A 17983-nucleotide genomic window follows, 5' to 3' on the forward strand; every position below is an offset into this window, starting at 1 on the left:
ACTGATTCAGGAAGGAAAGGAGGAAAGTTCCAGCAGCTCTAGCTAGCACTGACTATTCAGAAGCTTCTGGACCATTTTGTTGAATCTGCTCTCAGAAAACATTCGTAACTTCAAAAGTCTTTCTGAGAGTTTGGGACTCAAGATCTCCATCTGCAGCGAGGGGCATTTAGGAAGCAATATTTGTATATGAAAGGAGAAGGCCAGACACAAAGTGGAGCCTTGTCGCTAGTGGCCATCTTGACTTTTCCATGTTTCGAATTTCAGGTTGCTCTAGTCCTTCGTTTCCAAGAGCTATTTCTAAATACATCAATTACAAATTCCGTAAGGTATATAAAAGTTATGCATTTGGGGATTTGTTATGCCATGCAGGTGAGAGGCCTGTATATTGCTCCCCTTAGAAATTAGTTTGTGTTTATGTCATTAATCAAATAGAATATTAAATTCCATAGGAACAAATGATTTCATTTCCTAAACTACTCTTGGAAGATAGCTACACATTCTGAGCCACACCAAGCAGCTAGGGGATGATGGTCACCTTTTGAATGCATGTGGTTTTGCAGCTAGTTGTTGAGTTCTGTGGTACAGGCCTGTGAATGTGAGGGAACATTTTACATCTGCAGGTGACAAGACCCATAGCTCAATGCTAACTCCTTACCCGTTTAGATCTTGTTGACAGTCCTTTTAGGAATTCAAGATAAAGAAGGAGGATCCTGTGTGGCAATCCTATCTAATAATTTCTGGTTTCTTGAATTTCATTCATCTAGTTTCAATTTCACTACTAATGTATTATGGTTCACAATTTAAAAGGAAGAATTTATGTATGTGCATACAGCAATTTCAAAGGTGAATGCAGCATCTATTATTCCAGAATGTGTCTTCCCTTGAACTCATAGGGCTTTGTGGATGATTAAAAAAATAATACATCATGAAGGGTTCTTTTTGATTTCAAGGCTACCATTTTAACTAACCAGCTTTAGAGAATTCCTATTGTAAAACTTTTGTCCAATCAGAAAGTAGCCTGAGGGAAAACCCTACAGCAAGAATCTTTATACAGATCTTTGCAGAATGGTGAAAGGTCAAATATGGGAGTTATTTTCCTACCCAGAAGTACTCAGTTAAAGAAATGATCTAGGTTAAGACTCTTCACTAAAGAGGTGCATCAGGAATCAGGTTCCAGGAATCCAAAACTATTCTTCATTTGTTGCATCACTAAAATACAATGGAATCTTCTTATTTTCCTTCCAGACCTCCATGGTGAGCACTTTCCTTCTTGGAACTATCTGCAGCTCAGGTAGGCTTCCCCAAATGAGCAGATGGATGATCATAACTGGACAGGTTTTCCCAGGTATGATTAATGCAATGTTAGATAATTAGAATAATAGGCAATTTTAAAATATGGCTGTATACATATAACAGATGTTTTACAAATGCCTTTATTAAAGTAATAGTTAAATGACTCAGTGCTTATTTTCAGAATAAATACTGGCAGATACAGACTCTCATCCTGTGGGCTGGTTGTACCTTTGTTTTCTTTGAGTCTCTCATGGCTGAATGTTGGCTACAATGCGTCTCTCTCACCAGCTGACTTTTGAGAGAGACCTGCCTTGCTCATCTCAGGGTACCTCTTTAACATAATTTCATTTTATTTATCAATACTTCCACTTTCTTTTAAGAAATCAAAAAGAAATGGTGCATTGTCTTAGACTGTGTTTCCTAGGGAACAGACCCTGGAATGGAGCTTTGTGGGCAGGAATATGGTTAGGGAGCACTATGGGGATCAACACCTGTGCAGGCTGATGAAAAGATGGATGGACAGAGGGACAACCGAGACATAGTCACCAAAAAGTCTGCAGCTGGTCTGATCCCTCTGGAGCTCCAGGGCTGGGATGGTCCTTCAAAACTGTCCCAGCTTGAGGCAACTATTGTAAACCAGCCATTGCTTGCGTTTGCCACAGGGGAGAGGGCATGAACTTAGGCAATGCAGCTTTCTTGGGCTGAGAGCAATTCCCAGAGAGGGACCCAGCTGACAGCTCAGTAGCCAACACTCTTAACAGCTGAAGAATGAGCACCCTCAGTTGTGAAGGGTGGCCAACCATGACATTCCTACATTCCATACATGCTCCTCATGGGGCTTAGCTCTTAATTTTTTACAAAGCCTGGCACATCTCTTTCCTATGGGACTCTGTTTCTTACCAACATATGAGTTTAGTTTGGGGGATAGAGTTCCTCTGTGTACTGTGTGTGTGTCTATATATGTATACACACACATGTATTATATATCTGTCTATCATGATATCTGTATGATCTATATCTACCCAGGTGTGCAATGCTGATATGCTCAGGACTCTATGGGTTTGCATAGGCAGACAACAGCCTGGAGAGAAGAGATACTTTTGAAATGAGTTTTTAAAAAAATATGCCTGATTTAAGTTTCTGTCTGGTCAGGGTGTGGCCTTAATAACCACAGAGTTCTCAGCCTCTGGCTGCCTGAGAGTCTGTAGCCATATGATGACAAAAAAAGCATTTTCCTTCTAAGAGTAGTTTGTGATCACTCTGTGGAACTTGGACAGTGAAGTGCATTCTTAAATAAGAGAAACACACACCTCAGTGAGGAGTCTTGGCTCTGAGGCCTTGGCTGCTGAGAACTGCCAAGTTCTAGAAGGCTGTGATGTTGTTCTGTGAGGTAAAAACTAGAGGTCTGCAAACTATTCCAGGGTTGGCTAGGTCCTGCTATTGAGGGACACATTTCCAAATACAATTCACACATGCAGTGCCTTGGATCTATACAGTGCTTGCTATTAACCCCTGAGATGTTGGCATTCTTTCACTTGGATTTTACAGATGAGGAAGTAGAGGCCCTGTGAAGTAAACCAGTGTCCATGGTCTGCATGGCTTGGAAGTAAGGTGCACGTGCGTGCTGCATTTTTTAATGTTGTGCCTGTCTGCTGTTATTCTGGTATAATCGTTAGTAGTACCCCTTTTTCATTCACACACATTTCTTGATTCAAATGATATGTGATTTTACTTTTGGGCCCAGGCCTCTTTAGACCAAATCTCACTAGCTTCCTCTAATGCCTTACCAATGATCTTTAAAAGTTAAAGCTTGACAAATGCACATGGCCTGTGCGATCCAGAATGGTCTCTTCCACGCTGACGGTGTCCCTGACTCTGCTCATGGTCTTCTGTCTTCCTTTATAACCCAGACCGGGGGCAACCGGCATCTCCCACATTTTTCACTAAGAGTCCCCCACCCACACCAAACAGGATTACAGAACTCTGAACCAAAAGAAACACTGATGTAAGGCAGAGAGATGTAAGTTTTTATTATGTTCAAGAGGCTGTCATGCATTTTTTTTTTAGACTCAGGGTGTTCAGACCTGGGCTGATTTTAATAACTGAGCTATACTTTCTGGTGAGTGGGTTAGTAGTTTAGATTCTGAAAGTCATCTTCAACCCAATGAGATTCATGGTATTTTCCCAGGAAATGACACTGTGAATAAGCTCCTAGTGAGAACGATCCATATCGCTCTTCCGGTACGAGGCTGTTGGCATTCTCTCAACGGCGGCTTTAGGTGTGAGGGCTGGTATTTGGAGGGTGTCTGCACAGTGAAAACTGCACTATCATCAGCTGTGTCCACACTGGGCTGCCCCTTGGCTAGAGAGATGATTGCAGTTGAAGCTATAGATAAACATCTCAGAAATTCCCCCACCCTCAGGTTACCCCATGTGTTATCAAACTTCTTTGGTTTGATAGTTGTAAGAACAAGGATGGGATATGACTTCAGCAAAAATATTTTATAATATTACTTTAATCTGAGTCATACTTCAAAGCAACTAACTGACTGACTTAACATTTGGGAATCTATTCATAGTAGGAATTATGACACCTTCCCTTAGGCATCAACTGGAAGAGATCAGGCTTGTCTTCGTAGTGAGCCTCAATTTCTGTTTTTATTAAAAATGGCATTCCTCCCACCTCCCATTAATGGTATAAATAAAAAACCTTTGTGGTTAGAATTTAGTTTGGAATCACTTGAGTAGTCTTAAGTTGACAATTTCTGAAAAATTCTTAAAATTATGTTTTTTAATAGTTTCACATGTTTGAAGGAGAAAAGAAAGATTATGTATTTTTCCAAGTGACTTTTTTACCTACTGGTGGAGGGGGTTGGGATGGGGAAAGAGTCCTTTTTTTATGTGTGTAAAAACAAGTCTCTTTTGAGCTTTCATTTTTTATTAAGACACACATCTACGTAAAAGAATTAGAAAGCTCTCTATTTAAAAACTAACTAGTAGACCAAAAGTAAAAGCCAAAGGCAGGAGGACCCTTCCAAAAGGCCACTTAGTAACCTCATTCCTGAGGTTCAGAAATGAACAGAAAATGTCACTCTTCGATGTTATTACTTTGGTTTCCAAGTAACATTTTCCTGTACAGATGCAGAAGATAGAATCCTCAAATAAATGACTCACTTAAGAAATAGAAGCTTTGGAAAAGGCCAAAAAGAAAGAAGAAAATCAATCAACTGTTGTTCTTCTTCCCTTGGATAACTTAACCTGGCAGCTTTGGAAGGGGCTGGAGAGGTGGCAGGTTAAACTTGACACGGATACAGAAAAGTGTCTCTGGAAGATTTCTACTCACAATTATTCAGGCCTGTGATGATCTGAAATATTTCAGCCCTCTCCCAAGTTTTTACCACTTCTCTGTTTTTCCCCCCTTTTATTTATTCCTTCACTATTTTCCTTTCCAGGCACCTGGAAAATATGGGCACTCACCATTCTGATGCAGCCTTCTGGATGTATTCAGTTTAATAAAGCCATTTTTGAAGAGATGCATTTTGATATGGCTTAAAAACAAACCATAATACCTTCAGCTCTTAACAGATTACTAGATATGTGTGAAGTAGGCACTATCACCTAATTCATGTATGCCACTGTATTCTGTGCCCATCTGTTGTGTGGTTCCAACCTTGGGCTTTGGGAAAGACTCAGTAAGGGGTCAGTGTGTCCATAGCACATCTTAGTTGGTATCAAAGATTTATCTTTACATTTTCAATGATCTGTTTTGATACAACTGCTTCAGTTTATTTTTCCCAAGTGTCTGGCATTGGAACAAGTCATATTAGAGGGGAAAAAAATATGTCCAAGAAATCATGGTGCAAAAAGTTCTGAACCCATTGTTAGAGGCTGCCTCATTTTTTTATAATGGGTTTTTCTGATGTCATCATTCTTATAAATTATTTTGAAGATAAGCCTTTATGCCACTCAGAATGCTCCAAGGTACGTAGCAAAAACTGCTGGATTCGGAACACAAATTTTCTTGGGATAGAAAATACTAATCTGAAAATTTTCCTATCTTCTTTTTTAGCCTTGCCACAATGTAAAAGAAAGAAAAATGTAATATTGTAATGAAATAAACAAATGGAAAAAAGGAAGCTCTGATTATTACAAGCATCTTTAGACATTTGCCCAAAGATTTGGGGAATTTCTCTTGATTACTAATTATGGTAACATCGATAGCATACGTATACGTCATCTAAATCTTGGTTGTTCTAGAGACCTGCATAAGGTCTGCTCAAAGCCCCTTTCCCATGTCCTGTGGAAATCCCGTTTCTAGAAATCCAAGCTCTTTCCATTATCCTGTGGATTCTGGGGCAGTGAGTGCGAGGATGGTTCTCACACCTCATGGGCATCTCAGAATGCAGGTTCCTGCACCTGCTGAATTTGGGAAAGTTTTTGATTATCTGTCACTTTACGACAGCTGTTGCTCTTTCCCACTGCAGTGGCCCAGATGTGGACTCGGCTGCTTTCTATGATATTCACAAAAACTATGCATGTGCATTCTTGTGTGTATAGGTTTTTGTGAAATTGTGGGGTAACATTAGTAGGGGTTAAAGATTGAGGGAGAACAAAGTGTTTAATCTCAAAATTCAAACTATTTTAGACTTAATGTTCTTGGACTTAAATATCTTTAAATTATCTAGTATTTGGGATTAAATTTGAGAAAATTCCAATTTTGAAATGTATTTAAAATATACTGGCACACACAGCAGAGGTTGTGTGGGAGAATGGGTGAAGAGGTGAGGGGGTTAAGGAGTACAAATAGGTAGTTACAGAATAGCCATGGGGATGTAAAGTTCAGTAGAGGAAATGGAGTAGCCAAAGAACATACACATGTGGCCCATGTACGTAAACAATGGTGAGGGGATTACCTGAGGCAGTGGGGGGTCTGGGTGGAGAGGGGTAAAGAGGGAAAAACTGGGACAGCTGTAATAGCATAATCAATAAAATAAAATTAAAAATATACTGGTACAAGTGGCTGATAATATAATGAAGGTCAATGTACCCACCACCCTGACTTAGTGAATTATAACATCATTCCATACTTTTATTTTTGGATGCATCTTTTTTAAGGAAATAAAACATTATAGATATAGTTAGGTTCCTGTGCAGCCCTCCCAGGTCTTGTTTTTTTTCCTTTCCCCAGTAGATAGCTGCTCTCATAAATGGTTTAATATCATCGTGGCTGTTTCTATGCTTCTTTTATTTATAAAGGCATACCTCAGAAATATTCAGGTCCAGACCACCACAATGAAGAGAGTATCACAGTAAAGTGAGTTACACAAATTGTTTGCTTTCCCCATGCCTATAAAAGTTACACTTCCACTATTGTGTAGTCTAGTGTATAAAATAGAATTATGTCTAAAAATGTACATACCTTAATTAAACACTTTATTGATGGAAATGTTAACCATCATTTGAACCTTCAGCAAGTCAGTACCTTTTGGCTGGTGGAGGTTGTCGCCTCAATGTTGGTGGCTGCCGACCGATCAGGGTGGTGGTGGCTGAAGCCTGGGGTGGCCGTGGCAATCTCTTATAGTAAGACTACAGTGGAGTTTGTCATATCAGTTGATTCTCTTTCATGAACAATTTCTCTGGACTACGTGATACTGTTTGATTCCATTTTACCTACAGCAGGACTTCTTTCAAATTTGGAGTCAATTTTCCCCTCAAACCCTGCTGCTGCTTTATTAACCAAGTTTATGTAGTATTCTAAATTCTTTGTTGTTATTTTCATTATTTTCACAACATCACTATGAGTAGATTCCATCTCAAGAAACCCCTTTCTTTGACCATTCCTAAGAAGCCACTCCTCATTTGTTTTCTCATTAGATTGCAACAACTTAATCACAGCTTCAGGCTCCACTTCTAATTCTAGTTTTCTTGATATGTCTACCATATCTGCAGTCGCTTTCTCTGCTCAAGTCTTGAACCCTTCAAAATTAAATCAATTTCTTCTAAAATGTTAATCTTTATATTTTGACCTCTTCTCAGGAGTCAGAAATGTTCAAATGTTCTTAATGACATCTAGAAGGCTGAATCCTTTCCAGAGAGTTTTTTGATTTCCCTTGCCCAAACCCATTAGAGGAATCACTATGTATGGCAGCTGTAGCCTTACACAGTGCATTTCTTAAATGATAAAACTTGAAAGTCAAAATTACTCCCTGATCCATGGACTGCAACATGGATGTTGTGCTAGCAGGCATGAAAACAACATTAATGTCATTGTACATCCCCATCAGAGCTCTTGGGTGACCAGGTGCATTATCAATAAAGAGTAGTATTTTGAAAGATAATTTTTTTTTTCTGAGCAGTGGGTCTCACACTTAAGTCTTAAGTAGGCTTAAAATATTCAGTAAACCATGTCATAAACAGATGTACAGCCATCCAAGTTTTGTTGTTGTATTTTTAGAACACAGGTAGAGTAGATCCAGCATAATTCTTAAGGGCCCTAGGTTTTTGGAATGGTAAATTAGTATTGGTTTCAACTTAAAGTCACCAGTTGCATTAGCTCCTAACAAGAGATTCATCCTGTCCTTTGAAGTTTTGAAACCAGGCACTGCTTTCTCTCTAGCTAAGAAAGTGTTAGATGGCATCTTCTTCTGATTAAAAATCTGTAGTGTAGCCAGCTTCATTAATTGTTCAAGTTAGATCTTCTGAATAACTTGCTACAGCTGCTACATCAGCACTTGCTGCAGCTGCTATATCAGCATTTGCTGCTTCACCTTGCACTTTTATGTTTTGGAGATGGGTTCTTTTCTTAAACCTCACAAAGCAAACTTGGCAAGCTTCAAGCTTTTCTTCTGCAACTTCCTTACCTCTCTCAGCCTTCATAGAGTTAAAGAGGGTTGAGGCCTTTCTCTGGATTAGGTTTTGGCTTAAGAAAATGTTGTGGCTGGTTTGATCTTCTATCCAGACCACTAAAACTTTCTCCATATCAGCAGTAAGGCTGTTTCACTTTCTTATCATGCATGTGTTCATTGGAGTAGCACTTTTAATTTCCTTTAAGAACTTTTCCTTTGCATTCACAACTTGGCTAACTGTTTGTCACAAGAGGCCTAGCTTTCAGCCTGTCTAGGCTTTTAATGTGCCTTCCCCACTAAGCGTAATCATTTTTAGCTTTTGATCTAAAGTCAAAGATGTGCAACTCTGCCTTTCACTTGAACTCTTAGAGGCCATTGTAAGGTTGATCATCGGCCTAGTTTCAATGTTGCTGTGTCTTGGGGAACAGGGAGGCCTGAGGAGAGGGAAAGAGATGGGGGAATACTGGCCAGTGGAGCAATCAGAACACACACATTTATGGGTTGTTTATTGTCTTATATGGACATGGGTCAAAATGCCTCCTCTCCAAATTCCTAGATCAATATCAAAGATCAGTGACCACAGAACACTGTATGAAATGTAATAACAATAAAAAGGTTTCTAAATATTGTGAATATTACCAAAATGTGACACAGAGACATGAAATGAGCAAGTTGGAAAAATGGTACCAATAGGCTTCCTCAATTTAGGGTTGCCACAAACCTTCAATTTGAAGAAAAATGCAATATCTACAAAGTGCAATAGAGTATGCTTATGCATGTAGCCAGAATCAGTATAGGTTATTATATTTTATGTTTTTAACTTCGTATAAATTCATATCAAACTGTATATAACATTCTTTAGCCTTTTTTAAAATTCAGCATTGATGCATGTGCCCTGGCTCATTCCTTGGCAGCTGTATTCCATTGTATGAAAATTCCACAATTTATCCATTTTTCTGCTAGTGAACATTTAGGTTATTTTCAGTATTAGCTATCACACACAATGCTGTAGTGAACATTCTTTTTATTTTTCCCTGAACACACATGTGAGAATTTCCCTAGAGGATATATTTAAAAGCTACGAGCTATTTTACCTCTCCCAGCCCAAGGCTCATGTTACTGGCTGATTCCAATGCTTCTTCCTATTTTATTCCTCTTTCTCACTCTTCCTTTGTGTGTGTATGTGTGTGTGTGTAAAATATCCTAAACCATTCAAAATCATCTGCATCCTGTTTCTGGTTGAGCAGTTTAGCTCTCTCTAGCCCTTGCACCTATTCCAGGTTCGGCTTTGCCTACACAAGTCCATTACGGCATTCTGCAGGGCAAGGCCAGCCGCACCACGCCTGGTTTTCATAGGATCCAGCCTTGTCAGATGGTAATTATAATTATAAAAATAATTTGATTTATTTATGGCTTTTAGAAAAAGACTCCCATAGATGATGATTTACTACATCTCCTTGTCTAGGGAGTCATTATGTTCTTGTGAGATTTTGTCTAGAACAAAGAAATACACTATTCCTTCTTTCAACAATCATTTATTGCATATGTTTGCCTGGCACAGTAGTAGCTACTAGTTGAATAGGCCAGTACCTACTGCCTATTGAATAGATTGAGAGTTTAAAGAACATGGAAATAAACCCTTAAACAAATACTTACAGTATAAAAAAAACTTTCTTCCAAAAGTAGAACAGAATGCTGTGGAAATATTGAGAAAGTAATGTTCATTTTATAGAGAAGTTTTAGAAAGGAGACAGCAGCAGAAAGAATAATTGCATGGAGCAGAGCCTGGCAGTCTAGTGTAGTGGAGATTGGCAAGGAATTTGGTGGCCAGATTTTAGAATCTTGGAAGGAAAATTGAGAAGCAGTAGCAAGTAAGGGAGATTGGTGCCAGATTTTGTGTGGTTGTGTTTATCAGGCTGAGTTGTTTAAATTTTAATCTATACTCAATGGGAGGAGGAGCAAGGGAGTTTAAAAATGAAGGCTTTATAATATTATATTTGAGTTATATAAAAGAAACTAATAGGCGCCTGTAAACCTGGAGACCACTTAGGTAACTGTGGTGGTATTCTGGGGAGGGGGGGGTGAGGGGAAGAATATAAAGGCATTGAACTAAATTATGGATAAATGAACAGAAAACAATCCATGAAATTTGAGAACCAGTCAGGACTTGCCATTGTCAGATACAGAGATGGTCTTACCTTTGTGAGGGATGAAAGGAAGGGGGAGTTAATGATGACAAGAATCCTAGTTTGGGAGGCTAATTAAGTCACATGCCATTCTCCAGGAGTTTGAGAAAGACCTTTACTGGAAGGTCATAAGTTTAGTATATGTAACTTTTAATGTCAAGTGGTTATAAGAAACCAGCTAGGAGCTGTCTGTCTGTGGTCAGTGGAACTACAGTTTAGTATTTAGAAGAGGTAAGACTAAAGGGAGACATCTGGAAGAGGGTTTTAATAATGTTGCAAAAGCAACAGAGAAATCAAAGAAGATGAACTCGGAATATAAGACTTATAGAATTGGCAATTGGGGCATCACTGTGGATATTTTTAAAGAGTTAAGTCAGTAGCGGTGCAGCAGAAAACACTTCAGTTGAATGAATGGAAGTTGTGTGGTTGACACTGCTACTTGCAGTTATCTATTCTGCTTGTCTTCCTTAGCAATAGAACACTGATTTTATTAAAGGGGCAATGAGTGTCTAAGGATAAGCATGTGAGATTGTTCTGGCCAATAAGATTTAAGTGGAATCTGTTGGGGATATCCGGGGAAGTTTTTGGTTTCCTGACAGGCATTGTTCCTTTCATTTTTCCTCCTTCTTCCTTCCTAGAATACTAAATGAGGCAACAAGGATGAGGATGAATGTCTATGGGTTCGGTATGATGGGAAAGACAGCATTGTTGAGCACTGGACAGACCTGCCCCTAAAGTCCTTGTTGTGGAGGACAGTTTAAGAACTTTAATTAGATAATTTAGAGATATGTTAGCTGGCTATATTTTCATTTTCAGAAGCTGATTCATCAAGTTGGTATTAACCTTAGGCATTGGCAGCACAGAATCTGAGTCTTCAAAATTGGTGGCAAGACTGACTTGATCTCCCCTTATAGGATTAGCCTGTGGGCACCTGCCTCAAAATCTCTTGGGGTAGCAACAAAAATGCAGATACTAGGACATCACTCTAGAGTTTAGACCAACTAAATCAGATTATCTGGAAATAGAGCCAGGGAATCTATTTTTAATATACTAAGCCTTGAGAAATATAGCTTTAATTTATGATTCCTCTATACCACTCTGAGATTCATGCATGTAGGCATGCAGTCTACAACTATGGGCAGCCAGTGACAGTGGCTTTGTGTCTGTTACATCGGGGCTAGGTGGTTACGCCTGTATCTGGATGAATCAGGGACATAATTACAGAGCCCATTGAAAACCTAGTGGTCAGGAAAGGCAGGCTTGGAAGCTTACATGCTTGAGCTTGATCCTGTAAAACATCAATATTTGGTGACTGTAACATCTCCGAAGAGTGGGAGGTCTGGAGGGCTACTGAATAATTGAAGGGGAAACAATGAGAAGAGTGAATCTTCTCATCTCTCTGACCATTGAGCCCACAGGCACACATGATACTTTTGGGGAAAACAAAGTGAAAAAATTTTCCACTGAGGTAAAGGGGACTGTAGGAAGGAAAACTGGAGTTGGAAGCCAAGCTCACCAGTTTACACCAGCTATGTTTTGAGAAATCAGTCATTTTCATGCTACTATGTAGATCTTGCTGTGATTCACTTGAGGCAATTATTATATATTTCCATCTGCCATTTTAACCCTTGAATAACAGCAGATAATTTTAAAAAATTCTTGTCTTAACCCAGGAATGAAACATAAGGTCGTATGTAGCAACCTGTATTGTACATCTGCTCTGCACAACAGCCACAGTGGGTAAAGTTTTGAGCTTGTTTATTTGCAGTTTCTCTCTTTGAATATGTATTTTGAAGAGTTCTTTTTTTCAGCATGGTGTGTGGTCCAAATGAAAGTATTCTCCAAAGCAATGACCTCAAGATAAAACCAAGATAAAGAGCTGGCATCATTATGTTTGGCAGGCATAGACAGTACTTATGCTGAAATTGAAATGATTGAAACTAACTTCATGGAAAAATGCAAACAGTCAAAGGTTGCAAGAAAATATACATAAATTAAATGTGAAGAGCCATTCTAATGTCTCTTGTTAAAAAACTGAATTCCCTCTTAGGGAACTCGTCAACTTCACTTGAGTCCAAAAGGTTTTTGGGTGGCAGGAATGATGATGATTTAAGCCCGAAACATCAGTAAAACTTCATATTTACTAAAATGGAAAAACAAACCTTTAGGCAAAATGCCAAAAATAGGCTCATTTTGGTGAAATGAAGCTGTTTGAATATATGAAGCTAATAGTTTTTATCTAAACAATCTGTGATATGAAATGGGAAGTCATATAGGAAAGTCCTTAGAGACTTCTGATTGCTCTATGTTAGAAAGAAGAAGCGGGTGGGGGAAGGTGCGATTTCTCTCCATTTATCTGAGAATTAACAAAGTGATCAGCACAGTGACAATCGAGGCCAATGGGTGCTGGCTGCAGGCCATGTGGCTCCCCCAGCTAGCTGTCCGTGTGTTGAAGGTGAATGTTCTGGGAATGCAAGACCAGAATCATTTCAAGAAATTGATAGGTTCAGAGTAGCAGATTCTTTCCTACATGAGAAAAGAAAGGGGTGCAGGGAGACAAACCCAACCTAAGACAACCCTCAGGAACGTAATGTCTTAAAGGACTGTCACTTCTGTTATATTGGTCTGCTGAAACCACATCTTGAAACCAGGTGTTAAAAATGACCCAACTCAACAGTTAGTATGGCTTTGTAGATACGCATATTTTGTAATATTCCCCGGAAATTGCAGTTTCATTAGTTATACCAATCTTTTCTCTTCTCATATGAACCTCTTGACAAGATCAGATTTAGGTTTCTGTGGGTCTACTTTGATAAAAAAAGAAAAACCCAATAACAAAACATTCCACAGAATAGGTTATAATTTGCAGAGAGATGAATTCTAAGGGGTTTCCTCAGGCTTGAAAAACTGGATAAAACTAGATAAAAAATAAGTCTAACAATGATTATTGGTGCAAGCTACTTTCATATAGTACATTTCGGTGTTTGAACATCATGCCCACAGGCTGCATTTCTGGGAGGACTTTATCCACAAACTCACACCATGGGGATACTCCCTTTCATCCACTGTTCACTTTGGTTCTTGTGTAACCACAGTGGAGTCCTCAACAAATCTTTGGGATCCCTCACTTAGTTTATTGGCCTTATCGGAATTAACTTTTGAATTAGTTTATTCCATCACCTGCTATATTTAGTTTACTCATCTGAATAATTGAGAAATTATAGCCAGTGAGAGGCAACCAAACCTATAAAGCTATGAAGAAAAAGTTTTTTTTTCCAAATGTTGTCCTGAAAAACATGATAAGAATAGACCTAAGTGATACCCCTGCCCCTAGTCTGGCCTTTATTAGATTCTATTGAGCATACATTATTTTTTTAAGAAATAAAAAGTTGATGGTGTAGTCTTTGAATTTAATTGACAACAGGTGTGCTTTGGCTCCAGCGAAGGAATGGCCCCGTTGGAGTAAGGTCTGTGGTACTGTCAGATCAGACAGAGAGGATGCATTTCTGTACAATCCAGCACCTGGTCTAACCTTTTAGGGTAGGCAGGCCCCAACAGTGAGCTCTTGCCCTAGAACATAGTCACGGACATAGAACACTATGATTTATGGTCACCGATGAGTTTTCATGTGAATTCTGCACTCTAGATTTTTCTCTGTCCACAGCCTTAGCATCAGCAGGACCAGGAATTAAATCTCTGAGCAGAGAGCTCAGCTCAGTGGGGCTCAGTGAAACACACATCTTGCCTTCTGTTCTCAATAGCAATTCACTTCATGTCTCTGTAAGTGCTGAAATAGTGTCGTTTCCCATCTTCCTTTCACCCACATCATGGTATGTGGAAAGGATTCGGGATAGAGTTCTTGGGTGTCTAGGAGGAAATGGCATAGTTTCAGGACTGAACAGTATGGTTTGTTGTTCTCTGTCTCAGGATTCGACAGGACTTGATCTCCATTCAGACGTCAAGCATCAGACTGCATCAATACCAAGGACTTAAAAAGTTATTTTGGAGGGTTACACATTGACAAAAGCTTCCTTAAATGTCCACCCAGAAAGCTTAGCTCCCAGGTTAATTTCCTCCCCTCCCCCATCCCATCCCAGGGTAATGGAAAGGGTAGTGAAAGAGTTAAGAGATGACAATGTCCTTTAATATCTGCTCTGACAACTCATTCCAGTCCAATGCAACTGGAAAAGGTTGAGAGTAATCCTCGAAAAAGCAGTCATATTGGAAAGATTCCTGTGACTTTCACCGTAACACGGGGCCCTTTATGGCTTAATGTTTAACTGCACTGGAATGTTATTCTTTCCATTGCCTTTATGGCTGTACTTAGGTTTAAAACTACTGGCTCTCATTCCAGTACAAAACTCAATCTGCCCTTTCTCTCAGACTTCAAAACATCCAACTCTGCCTTATTCTACAGGTTTCTCCTGAATCAAAATGTGAGGTGCACATTTAACCAAAAGTGGCTGGTCCTTTTTCAGTGTCTACGGAGAAATCTCAGTCCACACAATCGAGATTAATGGCCATGACTGAACTTTTCCTCAGTATCCCACTATGGGGTCTTTTCTCAGCGCCATGGCTGGTAGGGCATGTGCCAGGCTGAGGGAACAAAACATTCGTTTTGGATATCTGCTGGCTCTAAACCTTTGATCACCACTCTCTAACTGTCTTTAAAACCTTCTGCCTTACAACAGTTGCAAGCTGTGGTTTTGTGTCTGTGTGAAGTGACTAACAGCACTACCACTCTCTGTGTGGGGAATGTATTCATCTAGCACCCAAACCACCCACTGACTTCCGGCACCTCTTATCAGCTAAGCCATCGCCCGCGAGCTGACATTTCAGCATTCAGAAGCTCCCCACCCCCACCTCAAAAAAAAAAAAAGTGACAGGAGGAGAAGAAGGCTCATTTGGCAATAGTTTGCTCTTGCTGTTTGGCCTGGAGAAAGACATTCAAAGTGGTAGAAGATTGTTTAGTAACAGCTGGCGAGCACCAGGGTGTAAGGCTGATTTTCAGATATGACAGGCACTTACAGGAATGCTGCCAGATACAGCTGTTTAAAAGCCTTAATAAACAGCAAGTCAATACTAATCTTTGCCAAATTAATCTTTTCCCTGACAGCCCATCAGAGCAATTATGTTTAGGCTTATTGTAAACACACAATTGTCAAACAGGGACGCTGTGGCCTTAAAAATGCTATAATTTGGTTCATAGTCTTTCTTTAGAATGTTAGGGTTTTTTTTTTTCTGTAGAATTGTAAGTCTTTCCATTTTATTTTCCAGTTGTTTTTTTTTTTCTCTCTGGTCTCATGTCAGTGTGGATGAAATTTCACTTTCAAACATCTTTGCTCACAAGCTGCTAATAAAATGGGAAATGATGACAGCAGTGTGTTCCTTTGGTAAGGCACCACTCTGACCAGTGCTGAAATGTGGTACATCATTGTCCTCAGTTGCCTGCTGCTCTTCACCTTCACTTCTTGCTTACTACCATGTAATCTGGTTCTGGATACAAATAACAAGATGTCGACCAAATGAGAAGTGAGAAGGAAAAATCTAATGTCTGTATACACATGGATTTCGAAGTGTGTGTATGTTGGTTCAGAAGTTACCCCTGCCTCCCACTAGCTGTAGTCTTGTCTAAGGATTTGGCAACTTTGCCCTTCCATGCAGGGACCTGGTTCGAAATAAACCCAGGGAAATCTTTGTGAATCTTACAAAATAGGACCATGTCTTCTTATCCTTGTGTAATTTACACAAAGTCCAGAAATGGGATGTTCTATTTGCTTCATTTCACCAAGTCACACTAACACCTGATAATTAGAAAAAAAACCCCCAGCATCCTGCCAATCAATTTAATTTAGCATTCCATAAACTCGTCCCCAGGAATTTCTCTCCTGAGCTCAGTACTCCTACTTGTCTAGCACCTTTTTTTCGCTTTTGCTTCTTACTTTCTTGGTGTGACTAGCATGTATTCTATCTTCTACTTCTGTAACTTGAAACTCTTATTCAATTATGTAGCCTGAAAAAATAGGGCACAACTCATTTTAAAACTCTTTTTCTCAATCTTTGTGTAGAAAAGACAGATTTCTTAATGAAAAATTTCCATTCTTCTTTACTTTGTAATGCTTGTCTGCAATAATTAGTCCCATCTCTACTGAGTTTTTAAATCATCAAAGAAACAGCACACCATTCCTGTTGAGAATAATTTGTGATGTTCCATAATCTTTCTATATATCATTGCACTTATTGTGTACCTACTGTGTGTTCTGGTATTTCAAGTTGCTTTGGAGGTAAATAAATGATTCCATTTTAGGGAAACAAAGAGTTTGTACTATTGGGTGACTTACATGAATTCACCCATTAGATGACTCAGTATTATAAATACTTGGGGTTAAAACTTGCAATGTGAATTTTTTACTTTGCCTTGCTGCAATTTCAATGTTCAAGCATCAACAAAGAGATGAATTCCTGTTTCTAACATTACCTTAAAGTGAGAATTATGAATGGAATAAGAAAATGCAGATCAAATCCCCTTTCAGCAATGAACATTAACAGAACATCTGTGTGTGACAAATTCTTGCATGTTCTAGCAGATAACCTATTTGTTATAAATCTCAACATAAATTTTTTTGGCCATAACAAAGAAATATGGATGTTTATTGGGATTTACTAAAATCTAGTAATTTAAAATATTCCTCATTTGATTTAATGTAGATGTCTGGGACTGATTTAAAGTGGGGCACCTTGTCAGCAAACATAACATTGCTTCTTTCGGTATCTTCTCCTAGGATTTAGTCATTTTTATGTGCAAGAGTCAAATATTGGCAATTTCATATGACTCAATTTAAGTACCTTTCAAATGAGTGGGACAACTGTTTTGCAAAAGGCAAGAGGTCCATGGAAAAAATTGATGTTGATATGCTTACTTTAAATTTTAAATTCATAAATTAAAAATATTTCTCAGTAATAAATCTCAGTTGGGACATGCTTTTCTTTGTGGTTATGGCTTTTGATGGATGGCTCGTGTCCCGTTCAGTAGGGCTCTTTCTGCCAAGGGTGTCCAACCTGCGGCCCATGGGCCGCGTGTGGCTCAGGATGGCTGTGAATGTAGCCCAACACAGAACCGTAAATTTACTTAAAACATTATGAGATTTTTTTCTGATTACATGTTGCAATGTATTTAATTGTGGCCCAAGACCACTCTTCGTCTTCCATTGTGGCCCAGACATGCCAGAAGGTTGGACACCCCTGCAAGGGAACAAGGTAAAACAGTCACAGAAACGAACTTTTATCCATAGTTGTGTTCACTAACCTGCTTAACTGGAAGTCACTGGTTGACTAATTTTCCATTGTGGATTCATTCACATTTAAACAGGCATTGGGGTTGGGGATTACCCGTTTTCTATGGTAGAGACACAGCTCCACCTCTCCTGCCCACGGTCATACATATTGTTCTTTCTTCTTTTCATATCTGTTATAGTTTTGATTTTGGTGAGTTGGTAAAGATATTTATATTCAATATTATTGCTTCATTTCCCAGAATGACCTTATTTGAAGTGAAGAAATCCTGCAGAGTACTAGAGCAGGGCACCACATCACTGTTCCTTTGAGTTTGAAGCTACAAGCTACTGTGCCCAGGCCAGAAGCTGGCTTCCTTTTCACAGA

Source organism: Phyllostomus discolor, chromosome 7 (genome assembly GCF_004126475.2).
Source record: "Phyllostomus discolor isolate MPI-MPIP mPhyDis1 chromosome 7, mPhyDis1.pri.v3, whole genome shotgun sequence".
Classification (NCBI taxonomy): Eukaryota; Metazoa; Chordata; class Mammalia; order Chiroptera; family Phyllostomidae; genus Phyllostomus; species Phyllostomus discolor.